The following is a 13898-nucleotide window of genomic DNA, read 5'->3' as shown; positions in this document are numbered from 1 at the left end:
TCAAAGAGGTCGAGTGGGTGCAATTGGGTGCAATTCAATGTATTAGTTGCACTTCTCCAGCAGGTCCTGGGGTGGCTCACAGCCATTTAAAATTCAGAATTAGAATCGGTTGAAACAAATTGCAAAGGCAGGAATAGGCTGCATCCTGAAAAGACATATCTCAGGCGTCACAGGCTGGGGTAAAGAGGTGCACCTTCAGCATGCGACCATAGCTGTCAAGTTTTCCCTTTTCTCGCGAGGAAGGGAATTTCCCTTTTAAAAATGGGAGAATTTGACAGCTATGCATACAACACACCTCTATGGGGAGCGAATCCCACAATTTACCACTCTTCTCTAAATCCGTTAGCAATTCATCAGCGTTTCATAAGAACAGAATAAAAAAAATCCTTCCAGTAGCACCTTAGAGACCAACTAAGTTTCCTTGCATATTCAGTAGGATGAGTGGATTGTAGAGGGTTCTTAATTCTAAGACCCTTGGGTATAATGTCCATTCTTGCATTTGTCAGAAAGAAGATGTCAGTCTGTACCTGTGCAAGTTTCTTGGTGAGATTGATGGACTTCCATTTCATGCGGCTCAATGTGGTGCCTTCCATAGTTCTAGTTACAGGTATACCAGTGAGAAACTTAGTTGGTCTCTAAGGATTTAAAACTTCAAAGCCAAATTGAGAGTATCTGGGTCAAAATTAAGGGAGAGAAAAACAACAGTGATCTCATTGTGGGAGTTTACTATAGATCCCCAAGCCAAACTGAGGACACAGATGATGCCTTCCTGGAACAGATGGCCAAGCATTCCAAAGGAAGTGAGATAGTAGTAATGGGGGATTTCAACTATCCTGATATTTGTTGGATGTCAAACTCAGCCAAGAGCATAAGGTCGAACAGATTCCTCACTGGCCTTGCAGACAACTTCATTGTCCAGAAAGTGGGAGAAGCAACAAGAGGATCAGCCATTTTAGATCTGGTCCTAACCAATAGTGATGACTTGGTTAGTGGGGTAGAAGTGGCAGGATCATTAGGTGGGAGTGACCATGCTCTTCTGGAGTTTATTATCCAGCGGAAAGGAGCAACCAAGCATACTAAGGTCCAAATTCTAGACTTTAAGAAAGCCGACTTCAGAAAACTTAGGGAAACGCTGGGTGAAATCCCATGGACAGTAATACTAAAAGGGAAGGGAGTTCATGATGGTTGGGAGTTTGTTAAAAGGGAGATATTAAAAGCACAACTTCAGGCAATACCAATGAGACGGAAACATGGAAGGTGCCTAAAGAAGCCAGGCTGGCTATCTAAAGAACTTTTGACTGAGTTAAGATTTAAAAGGGATATGTACAAAAAATGGAAAAGGGGGGAAATCTCCAGAGAGGAATTCAAACATATAGCCAGCACGTGTAGAGACAAAGTCAGAAAAGCTAAAGCACAGAATGAACTCAGGCTCGCTAGAGAGGTTAAAAGCAACAAAAAGGGCTTTTATGGGTATGTCCGTAGCAAAAGGAAAAACAAGGAAACAGTGGGGTCACTCAGAGGAGAAGATGGTGAAATGCAAACAGGGGACAGAGAAAGGGCAGAACTCCTCAATGCCTTCTTTGCCTCAGTCTTCTCCAAGAAAGAAAACAACGCCCAACCTGAAGAATATGGAGCAGATGATTCAGCAGGGGAAACACAGCCCAGAATAAGTAAGGAGGTAGTACAAGAATACTTGGCTAGTTTAGATGTATTCAAGTCTCCAGGGCCAGATGAACTACATCCAAGAGTATTAAAAGAACTGGCAGAGGTGATTTCAGAACCACTGGCAATAATCTTTGAAAATTCCTGGAGAACAGGCGAAGTTCCAGCAGACTGGAGGAGGGCAAATGTTGTCCCTATTTTCAAAAAGGGGAAAAGAGAGGACCCAAACAATTACCGCCCAGTCAGCCTGACATCAATACCAGGAAAGATTCTAGAGCAGATCATTAAGCAAACAGTCTGTGTGCACCTAGAAAGAAACTCTGTGATCACTAAAAGTCAGCACGGGTTCCTGAAAAATAAGTCATGTCAGACTAATCTGATCTCATTTTTTGACAGAATTACAAGCCTGGTAGATGAAGGGAACGCTGTGGATGTAGCCTATCTTGATTTCAGCAAGGCCTTTGACAAGGTGCCCCATGATATTCTTGTAAAGAAGGTGGTAAAATGTGGGCTAGACAATGCTACCATTCAGTGGATTTGTAACTGGCTTACTGACCGAACCCAAAGGGTGCTCATCAATGGCTCCTCCTCATCCTGGAGAGTAGTGACTAGTGGGGTGCCACAGGGTTCTGTCTTGGGCCCAGTCTTGTTCAACATCTTTATCAATGACTTGGATGATGGGCTTGAGGGCATCCTGAGCAAGTTTGCAGATGACACCAAATTGGGAGGGGTGGCTAACACCCCAGAGGACAGGATCACACTTCAGAATGACCTTAACAGATTAGACAACTGGGCCAAAGCAAACAAGATGAATTTTAACAAGGAGAAATGTAAAGTACTACACTTGGGCAAAAAAAATGAAAGGCACAAATACAGGATGGGAGACACCTGGCTTGAGAGCAGTACATGTGAAAAGGATCTAGGAGTCTTGGTAGACCACAAACTTGACATGAGTCAGCAGTGTGATGCAGCAGCTAAAAAAGCCAATGCAATTCTGGGCTGCATCAATAGGAGTATAGCATCTAGATCAAGGGAAGTAATAGTACCACTGTATTCTGCTCTGGTCAGACCTCACCTGGAGTACTGTGTCCAGTTCTGGGCACCACAGTTCAAGAAGGATACTGATAAGCTGGAACGTGTCCAGAAGAGGGCAACCAAAATGGTCAAAGGCCTGGAAACGATGCCTTATGAGGAACGGCTTAGGGAGCTGGGTATGTTTAGCCTGGAGAAGAGAAGGTTAAGGGGTGATATGATAACCATGTTCAAATATATAAAAGGATGTCATATAGAGGAGGGAGAAAGGTTGTTTTCTGCTGCTCCAGAGAAGCGGACACGGAGCAATGGATTCAAACTTCAAGAAAGAAGATTCCACCTAAACATTAGGAAGAACTTCATGACAGTAAGAGCTGTTCGGCAGTGGAATTTGCTGCCAAGGAGTGTGGTGGAGTCTCCTTCTTTGGAGGTCTTTAAGCAGAGGCTTGACAGCCATCTGTCAGGAATGCTTTGATGGTGTTTCCTGCTTGGCAGGGGGTTGGACTGGATGGCCCTTGTGGTCTCTTCCAACTCTATGATTCTATGATTCTATGATTCTAAGGTGCTACTGGAAGGATTTTTTTTTGTTTTGTTTCGACTACGGCAGACCAACACGGCTACCTACCTCTCATAAGAACAGGGCAGAGCAGATAAGGCCTGCAGGGAGGGTGGAATGAAATCCGCAAGAGCAAATCTGGATTCTGGGGTTGGCTGAAAAGAAAGAAAGGCAAATGAAGCCCTCTTGTTTTGCACAATTTGTATCTGGGTTGTTTCCTGCCAGCTCAGTTATGCAGGAGCACTGGCTTTGGAGATCTATTTGCAAGATACTGCCCTGCACTCTCAAGCAGGCATCCCCAAACTTCGGCCCTCCAGATGTTTTGGACTACAATTCCCATCATCCCTGACCACTGGTCCTGTTAGCTAGGGATCATGGGAGTTGTAGGCCAAAACATCTGGAGGGCTGCAGTTTGGGGATGCCTGAGAGTCTCAAGCATCCCTTCCTTGACAGAGAGCTAGATACAGTGGAACCTCGGTTTACGAACTTTCAGTTTACGAACAATCCTAACCCGGAAGTAAGTAACCTGAGGTGTTTGAGGCCTAGGGAGGCCTCCGCCAAGGCCCAGAGCGAAACCCCGGCCTCTGTTAAGCCATCCGAGGCTCTGTGGCTGCGCTGCAGCACCGGAGGCCCTCGGGTCGCTCTGAGAAGGCCTCGGATGGCTTAGCAGAGGCCGGGGCTTCGCTCTGGGACTTGGCGGAGGCCTCCCTAGGCCTCAAACACCTCAGGTTACTTACTTCCGGGAGCCTCGGATGGCTTTGCGGAGGCCGGGGCTTCGATCCAGACCTTTGCGGAGGCCCCGATCCAAGCCCGGGCCTTCTCAGAGCGATCCGAAGGCCTCCGGTGCTGCAGCCTTTAAAAAGCTTCAAGCTTTGCCTTTAAAAAGCTTCAAGGCAAAGACTGGAGGAATTAAAGAAATGCCCCCTCCCCAGCTGGCCTGGGGGGGATGACCAGAGGCCTCCACAACTGCCCCACAGGATGCCCAGCAGGGAGCTTCCCAGCCCCAAAGTTCGGTCAGGAACACTTACCTAGCGAAGAGAAAGAGCTGTGAAGCTGTGAAGCAACAAAGATGAGGCTGCCGAAAAGCCCTTGACCCCCAACTGTAGAAAGGTAAGCCCACCCTGGGGGGTTAAACTGCTGCTTTAGGGGGGGGGCTTTCATCGTCTGCAACGGATGGATCCACTTTCCATGACTTTCCATGGGAAAGCTCGCTTCCGTTGATGAAGAGACTTCCGGAACCAACTGTCGTTGTAAACCGACTTGGGTGAGATTGGAGGAGACGGTAGTGCCTTCTTGTTGTTGTTGTTGTTGTTGTTGTTGTTGTTGTTGTTGTTGTTGTGCAGGAACACTTAGCCGTTCTTCCTGCCAGCTTCAAGCTTGTGCATCCTTTGTCTCTCTCTTATTAAAAATTAAATTCATCTTTATTTCTTATTTTAAAAAGAACACAAATACACAACACAATAAAGCATAACATAATCAAATCAACACCGATTTACATACAAAAAGAAAAGAAAAATGAACAACAACAACAAAGAAGAAGCAACAACAAAAAAATACTGTTTTAAAAAAATGAACTTCCAAACATTTTAACATCGGTTCCCTTCTCGTATGAAATTTCTACCAGGCTTTTCCCTTATCAGTTGAATCCTATACCATATCTTATTTACCTTATATTAATTAATTAATTACTTTATCAACTGGTGCATTTTACTCTAAGCATATCACCCACTTCGAACTTATACCTTCATTGTAAAAATGTTCCTCCACATAACTCCACTCTGCTTTAATTTTTGTTTGGGGACTCACCTAATTATTGCCGTCAACTTGGCTAAATTCATGTATTCCGCTAATTTGATATACCATTCCTGTATAGATGGAACTTTATCTCCATTCCAATTCTGGGCTACCAACATTCGGGCCGCTGCACACACATATAAGAAGATGTTCCTTCTGCCGCTCGGCACGCTCTCCGGAATTAAACTTAATAATAAAATTTCTGGTTTCCCCCCAAACGTACATTTTAACATCTTTTTCATTTTATCATATGCCTCTGTCCAAAATGTATTAATCTTTTTGCAACTCCACCAGCAATGAAGATAATCCCCTACTTTCTCTTTACATTTCCAACATTTATCCTGATCATTTTTATATATTTTTGCTAATTTAGCTGGTGTTAGATGCCACCTATATACCAATTGCCACATATTTTCCCTTATCCCCATACAGGCCGTAAAATTTATATCCTCCAAAAATGGTCCAAAAATGAATTATACACCCCTTTTTTCCCTTTAATAGGTAAGTGTGCCGGCCTCCTACATTCCCGAAGCCTTCCAATCTGAGCAGCTCCAGGTCCTTTGTCTCTTATTTTGATGTTACAGGACTTTGGTGGCATCTTCAAAAAAAAAAAAAATTATAGAAAATTAACCGTCCAGGGGTCCTTTATAAAGCCTAGCTGAATAATCTAGCTGAAGTTGTGGCATACAAAAAGAGTATACCATCTTTTGGGGGGGTCTCATCTCCAACTATTCCAAGCAAAAAGGCCTCTGGTTTTTTTTGTTATATATAAAGGTATTCTTTAACACCTTTTTAAATTCATTATAGATGAGTAACACTCCAAAGAAGATTAAATAAAGCCTCTGGACTGAGAGACACACCATTCATTTAAAGCACTTTGTTTCCTGCCATGAACCGACAGAACCTGGGCATTGTGGCTATTACTATTATTTATTAAACTTCTGTACTGCCCTTCATCCAAAGATCACAGGGCGGTTTACAATATAAAAGCACAAAAAGACATACCATAATGACAAACAGAAAAAAGACCACCCCCAGTATGATGATTTATCACACGCTGCTGCCTGTGAGAGCCTGGGGGACTGCTCCCTTGTCCTGCCAATTCCACCTGGCCTAGGGGGCGGGGCCTGCACCCACCATCACAGCTAAAAAGCCTGCAGAGAGGCCTGGGACATTGCTGCTGTTGCTGCACATACTCTCTGCAGCAAGTGGTGGAAATGTTTCTAAATGCCTTATGTGTTTTAATCCGTTGCACCTTGAAGGGTGGTTTTTTCCCCTCTTTTATGATAGTAGATTATTTTATTATTTATTTCTGTTTGGGCTGGGGCAAATGATTTGTTGGGGTAGGGAGTCGATTAATTTTAGTATAATTATTTCTTGCTTTGTCTTTGTTTTTATTCTCTTGTTCAGTTACTGTATAGTCTGTATTTTGCTTTTTAAGGGGACAGGGTTGGTGCTGCTTGGGAGTGGGCCTCAGCCAACAGAATGGCTGGGGCAGGTTCCACGGGGGGGGGGGGGGCGGATCTATGGGGACAACCGATCTCAGTGGGCTGCGATGGCTACCAGCCATGATTGCTATGTTCTACCTCCACAGAGGAAGGAAGCAATGTTTCTGAATATCAGTTGCTGGAAGCCACAGGCGGGGAGAGGGCTCTTGTGCTCATGGTCTGCTCCCTGGTTTCACACAGACGTCTGGTTGGCCGCTGTGAGAACAGGATGCTGGACTAGATGGGCCATTGGCCTGGTCCAGAAGGCTAATCTGATGTTCTTATGAGGAAAGATGGATCTGGTTCCCAGATCCAGGAAGCCCACTCTTCTCCCCTGGCCCTAGGAGGACCCACTTGCCAATTGCAAAGAAGGTGTCAAGTGGGCTGGGCTGGAGAGGGAGCACAATTCAGGGCTTGGTCTTGGTGTGGTGGTGGCTGGGATGGAGCCTCCAGGTCTCTGACATGCTGTTGTGTGCTTCCCCACCACAGGAAATTATCAAAGAGGAGCCGCTGGAGCCTTTTTCAACCAACCTGCTGCGCCAGGCAATGGAGACCATCACGCAGATGACATAAGTATGGGAAGGTACTTCTAGTCTCCCTACAGCTTGTCACTGCCCCACCTATTCCTGGCACTTCCCTTGCCATACCCTGAAATTGTACCCCTTGGCCAGACACAGTGCCTATTTCCTCACCAGGTTGATGGACTGCTGGGTGCTGATCATTTCCTCTCGACTCCTTTCTCTTTCCTCTTCAGTGCCTTGAGACCAGCTATGAACACCCTCCTTCAGTCTCAGCTATTGAAGAGCAGCATCAAGGAGGTCTTTACTTTGCCCTCCTGGAAGCTCAAAGCCAGGCAAGCCACACAGAGCCAGGTAACTGAACCTTCTGCTTCTAGGGATATGAATGGAGGGAAATGGGGTAGCCAGGTTCAAGCGTCTGAGCTGTGTAAGCTACAAACAAAGGTTAAAGTACGATAGTTAGGGCCAAATGGTTTGGAACACCCCAAGGAAGTTGAGCCCAGTGTGGAGTCCTCTATCTTTATATCCCATGACCTGTAACCTTTCTTGATGTATGTCAAATTTGCTGAGCAGCTGGTGGCCAAGGCTGCCCTATTGCAATAGCCCTAATATCCTGGGTCCCTAGCTGGATCTGCTGAAGCTTGCTGTGACTCTCTTGATTCTGTGTGCCATTTCAAAGGTGTTCCCTCACCTGGTATAGAAATAAAGTCTTACCACAAGAGCCACCCCTGTGGCTCTTCCCCTCTTTTCTCGTTCTGGCTACGGGCTGCAAAAAGACTTTTCTTTCTTTGAAAAGAAAGAGAGTTGAAGAATGTGTGCTTCTCCAGATGGGCTGCCCTTGGCCCAAGAGTCAGGAGTGGTTGGAGTCCAGAGCACATGGGATTTCCATGGGGGTCTTCAGCTTTTAACAGCTTTTGCTTCTCTCCTTTCAGGACTTTTATCAGCAGACGGTCAATGCCTGCCAAAACATGCTGAGCAGCTTGGTGTCGGAGGCCCCCTCTCTGAAGATGTTGCAGGAGATATTAGAGGTAAGGGAGCCCCCAAGATGTCAGAGCAGGGGGGAAGCAGCAGGTCCCCTGCGGGGGGACAGACCCCCTTGAAATGATTGCACGGGGGGGGGCACCTGTGGCCAACTCACTGGTTATGGATGCTGATGGTGAACTGGGCCTCTGTTCTGCTAGGAATGCTTGTGCAAGGCACATGTTCAAAGATACCGTATGTCCTCTGCTGATGGTATTAGGGGAAGGCCAAAGCTCAGGGGCAGAGCATCTGTTTTGGATGCTCAAGGTCCCCGGTTCAATCCTCAGCATCTCCAGGTGGGGCTGGGAAAAGACTCTCTGTCTGAAACCCCAAAGGACCAGCTGCCATTCATCATTCCCTGTGGGCAACACCCAGGTTGGTGCATGAATGGCTGGGCTTGGTCTAAGGATGCGGCCTGCATTCCATGGCTATGGCTGGGCTGAGGTGGACGTTGCATTATTGTAATTATCATACACACAAACACACAAATGGCAGGTCGCAGGGCAGTTCACAACATGAAAATACAAAATGAGAACACAAAATACACAATAAAACAAAAACAAACCAAGAGCCAATTAATTTCTAATTCTATTAATGTTTAATGTGTTTTAATGGCTTTTTTCTATATCTTTAGTTCTTATTTTGTTTGTAAGCTGCCTCCAGTCCTTGTCAAAGAAGGTATATAATAATAATAATAATAATAATAATAATAATAATAATAATAATAATAATAATGAAGTAGAACAAATTGCAGCAAACATTCTCTTTTTCAAAACAACCCCTTTTTGCAATTTGGAGTTAAATGTCCCCTCTATGGTCCCGGCATGATTGATCCAGGCAGTAACCGAAGCTTTGTGAATTTGCAAACCCGGATTAACGTGTGATGATGGTTATTTCTCTCCCACAGCACACATATGGCTATTTACTCCACAACCATCTATGAGCGCCAAAGAGCCGTGAAGTCCACCAGCTTCCTAATAAAATATGTGGCGGAACACCTGGATTTCGATGTGAGTGACGCTGCAATTTCGGATTATTATTATTTTATATAAAAGACTCTCTGTCTGAAACCCCAAAGGGTCAACTGCCATTCATCATTCCCTGTGGGCAACACCCAGGTTGGTGCATGAATGGCTGGGCTTGGTCTAAGGATGCTGTCTGCATTCCATGGCTAAGGCTGGGCTGAGGTGGATGTTGTATTATTGTAATTATCACACACACAAACACACAAATGGCAGATCGCAGGGCAGTTCACAACATGAAAATACAAAATGAGAACACAAAATACACAATAAAACAAAAACAAACCAGGAGCCAATTCATTTCTAAGTCTATTAATGATTATTTCTCTCCCACAGCACACATATGGCTGGATTTACTTGCCGAATATATACGAGTGCCAAAGCGCAGTGAAGGCCACCAGCTTCCTAATAAAATATGTGTCTCAACATCTGGATTTTGATGTGAGTGACGCTGCAATTTCAGATTATTATTATTTTATATAATTTACTAAAGGCGTGCTGCTGAGGTCCTTCATTGGCTGTGGCTCGCGCCTCTGTTTCCATTCTGCTGCAGTTCGGCTTCCAAAAAAACAACCACCAATAAATTTTCCTCCCTCCCCACCCTCCTACTTTCCATCCCATTTTTCAGTTCTTCCTGCCAGCTTCAGGCTTGTGCATCCTTTGTCTCTTATTTTGATGTTACAGGACTTTGGCGGCATCTTCCAAAAAAAATTATAAAAGCATCTTCAGAGAGGCACGAAAATACATACGTCGCCAAGACAGGAAAGAGACAGCCATCGGAATGGCGTTTTATTTTGCCGTGTCGGAAACGGGGAAAGAGGCGCTCCTGCTCATGGGCGTACCCAGCATGGGGCAGGGGGGGCAGCTGCCTGCCCCCCAGACGCAAAAAATTAAATGGTTATAAAGTGATGAAACAGGCAGCAGCTGAGCGAGGAAGGCAGGTATCCCGCCGGCCCAGAAGGGAAAGGGAATCCTCAGAGGGAGCCGCTTGAGCTCTTGTAAATGCACAACGGATTTGGGAGGGGGGGGGAGTTTTGCCGGCGAGTTTCGCATCCCTTCCTTGACAGAGAGCTCGATATTGGGATACGACTTGGGTGAAATTGGAGAGAAGCAGAGGGTAGTGACTGGGGCAACCCAATCAGGTAGGCGGGGTGCAAGTAATGTTGTTGTTGTTGTTGTGCAGGAACACTTAGCGGTTCTTCCTGCCAGCTTCAAGCTTGTGCATCCTTTGTCTCTTATTTTGATGTTACAGGACTTTGGCGGCATCTTCCCCCCAAAATTACAAAAACATCTTCAGAGAGGCGCGGAAACACCTACGTCGCCAAGACAGGAAAGAGACGGCGGTCGGAATGGCATTCTATTTTGCCGTGAGTGTCGGAAACACTTTGCCAGGGGCACTCATACTCTCCAACATTCCTCGGGTGAAAATAGGGACATTTTCTGTAGTCAATTCATAGACAATCAGTAGCCAAGGTTTGTTCTTAGTTTACTGAGTGTGGTCCCCGTGAACCAGGAGTAGTGAAACAAGCACAATTCGCTTGCACACAGTAAGTGTGGTTTATGTCAGTGATGAACCTGAAGCTCTCCAGATGTTACTAAACTTCCGATCCCATCACCATCAGCAATTAAAAATGGGATTTGGAGTCTAAAAACATCCCTATTCTAAGACATACAAATGGAGCTAATATTCCTCATAACTGCTTGTTTAGCAGTAAAGAAGAGTTAAATAATGGGTAGGTTGGAAGAGGGGGTAGTAGCATTGCATGGATATTTAAACAACCATTCATACTACTAAATTGTGCAACTCTGCCCTATACTTATGAGCAGTATTCACTATTCTGATGTTTCTAAGGGTTTCTTTATTCCTTGCAATTTAACTGTCTAATGTTCTTAAGCATTTACACATTTTTTATTTAATTGTACCAATTTAATTGTACCAATTTAATTATGAATACATAATAAAAGATGCACTTTTTTATGCTCCCACAGGGGCTGTGCGAATCTGATTCCGATTCAGAAACTTCCACCTAGCGCACAAGCCGACTCTTCCTGTGCCGAGGTTGAGGAAGCCTGTTCAAATCCCCACTCTAGTTCAACCCTCTGCAAGGCAGAGTGGATAGATAGGTCACTTTGTTTGTGAAGGCGCCCTTGGGTCTACTGAAAAGTGGTCAGATGTGGAGCAGAAGAAAACTCCCTCTTCTTTCTTCTTTGTGCCAGGCCTTTGGGGAGCACCTGACGCCCAGCCAAGTCAGTGAAGTTGTATTGAAGGTGATTCAAAACCTGACGGTTGAAGACAGAGCCATCTCTCAGGCTGCAGGCATGCTGCTGAGGTCCTTTATTGAGGAGCGTGGCATGGAGATGGAAGATGTAAGGCTCAAAACGGAGGCAGGGGGGAGCAGATTTCCTATAAATTAAACTTTCTCTTCGGATGTAGAATTAGCTTGTTTCTGGGAAGGAAAAAGGCATCGGTTTCCGTGGCTGTGGCTCGCTGTGGCTCGTTTCCATTCTGCTGCAGTTCGGCTTCCAAAAAACAACCACCAATAAATTTTCCTCCCTCCCCACCCTCCTACTTTCCATCCCATTTTTCATGGTGTTTTATTTTTCTTCTAACACACTGCTGCCACCCTAACTTCACTCTTCTGTATCATAGCAAAAAACCAATAATCTCTCATTATTTCCGTTGCTCATAGTTCAAATCCTGCTCACGAATTCGTCATATTGTAATATTTCTACAAATAGTCCTAAAAAGGCTTCCATTAAACATCAAATAGTCATGGTGAAGTTCTGTTATTTTAGCTGCCAGCTTTGCTGATCTATTCTTTGCTTACCCATTCTTTTCTGCTGGGAACTTTTTTGTTTTTCCATTTCTGTGCATAGAGAATCCTAGCTGCTGTAGTTACATACACAAATAACTTAACCATCTTTTTTGGAACTTCTGACCCTATAACCCCAAAAGCTTCAGTTTTGTTATGTTTGTTTTTCTTTGGGGAGGGGGTATAATCACTTTGAACATCTTTTTTAATCTTGTCATATATCATTTCTCCAAAATCCCTTGTTTTCTTTCAGGTCCACCACACTTTCTCATCCTGGTCTTCTTTTATCTTCTTCCAGCTGCCCATGATCGTCAGGGAGATTTACGACCAGCTCCCAAGGATCCTGGACTCCCGCACCAAGGAGGACACTCTTAGGGCAGTGGTGAACCTTGCCGCAAAGCGCCTGAGCCCAGTAATCAACACCTTGCTGGACAGCTCCGTGGAGTGCGATGAGTAAGGGCCTCAACGGCTGCGCTCCGTCGTCGCAAGCACAAAGCAGCTCTGCTCGGCTGGCCTGGCGCCCCTTGCACCCGGAGCGGGGCGCCAGCTCCCCTTCCGCCCATGGAGAGGGGCCAGTTTCTGGAAGAAGCGCCCCTTTGCCCAATCAGCGGGTGAGCGCGCAGCCAGCGGCCCTTGAGCGAGCGAGCAAGCTCCAGAGAGGTGGCCATACATATAGTGTATGGACTATATTTTTTATAGAAGATGAATGAATACATAATAAAAGATGCACTTTTTTATGCTCCAACAGGGGCTGTGCGAATCCGATTCCGATGCTTCTAAGACCTAGCGCACAAGCCGTCTCTTCCTGTGCCCTCTCTTCTTGAGGTAGTGTTGTTACGGATAGTGTTGTTTTGAATATGTACACTCAAGTAAAATTTTTAGCTGCATGTTGACATTGTTAAACCACTAGTCTCGATCTTGAAAAGATATTCTATTAGTTGAATCTAAGGTACGTTTCTGCAAGTGGAAGCAGACCTTTCCATGATGGAACGGGGTTGGATCTACTGAGGACTTCTGTGAATAGAAGTGGAGAATTCCCCCCCCCCAATTCCTCCTTTTCCCTTCAGTGGGGTATTGTGGCTGATTGGGGGGGGGGGCACGAACTGAGACCTGAGTGTGCCCTATTCCATAAGTAAGCTCCACATGGAACTCTGGATCCAACCCATCGTGAGGAGGATAATGGATAAAGACTCAAATGCACAAACTCCAATAGCGGTAGGAAACCATTCAGTTTGGCCATTGGCAGATTAACATCCTACGCCCTTTCAACTGTGTCTGTGAGAGGGAGAGGGGTTATTGGTTTGGTTTGTTCATGTTTTTCTTATTTATTTTGTGCTTCTTCTTTTGTATTTGTATGTTGTGAACTGCCCTGAGATCTACGGGTGAAGGGCAGTATGCAAATTTTTAAAATGGAAAAATAAATAGTACAATATTCTTGGTTCCTTCACTTGACTCAGGACCACAGTGCAGACCCTGAAACAACTGGTTGGGCGTTTTGGAGCTGTCACTGATGCGGAAATGTTTGAAGAGCTGAAGAGCTGCTGGGATATGCTGGCGAGTGAAGAAAACTTTTTCAAAGGCATCCGTCTTCTGGCAAGATAAGAAGGTGAAAAGGACTGGCAGGTGAGGCAAGAAGAGCAGCCCCCCCCCCTCCAGGCCTGCTTTCTGGGAAATGGGGATAAACTTATGACTTATTTCAGAAAATGTATGTGCTGTTGGTTGTAATAAAACAAACTTCAGAGCGGCTGAAAAGAAAAGATAAGAAAATATCGATTAGAAAAACTAACAACAATAATTTGAGACTTTTGAAAAATTAAAATAACAATACAGTAGACTAAAACCAGATTAACATTTGCACCAGCTTTCTAAACATCTGGGTAAAGGTAAAGGTAAAGGGACCCCTGACCATTAGGTCCAGTCGTGACCGACTCTGGGGTTGCGGTGCTCATCTTGTGTTATTGGCCGAGGGAGCCGGCGTACAGCTTCCAGGTCAT

General features: G+C 45.2%; 2 long non-coding RNA genes across 2 annotated transcripts in view; one reads left to right on the top strand and one right to left on the bottom strand.

Moving 5' to 3' along the window:
* Positions 1-10330, top strand: part of LOC148685804 (uncharacterized) — a 55264-nt gene extending 44934 nt beyond the window's left edge. Inside the window, exon 5 of the long non-coding RNA XR_015949939.1 lies at positions 8977-10330. This is a non-coding gene — a long non-coding RNA (uncharacterized LOC148685804). The remainder of the gene's footprint in view (positions 1-8976) is intronic.
* Positions 1-13898, bottom strand: part of LOC148685798 (uncharacterized) — a 126481-nt gene that overhangs the window by 1852 nt on the left and 110731 nt on the right. The gene's annotated exons all lie outside the window — the stretch shown is intronic.

This window comes from Zootoca vivipara, chromosome 5 (genome assembly GCF_965207765.1).
Source record: "Zootoca vivipara chromosome 5, rZooViv2.hap1.1, whole genome shotgun sequence".
Lineage (NCBI taxonomy): Eukaryota > Metazoa > Chordata > Lepidosauria > Squamata > Lacertidae > Zootoca > Zootoca vivipara.
The sequence above is the reverse complement of the archived record's forward strand: the minus strand, read 5'-3'. Positions and strand labels throughout refer to the sequence as shown.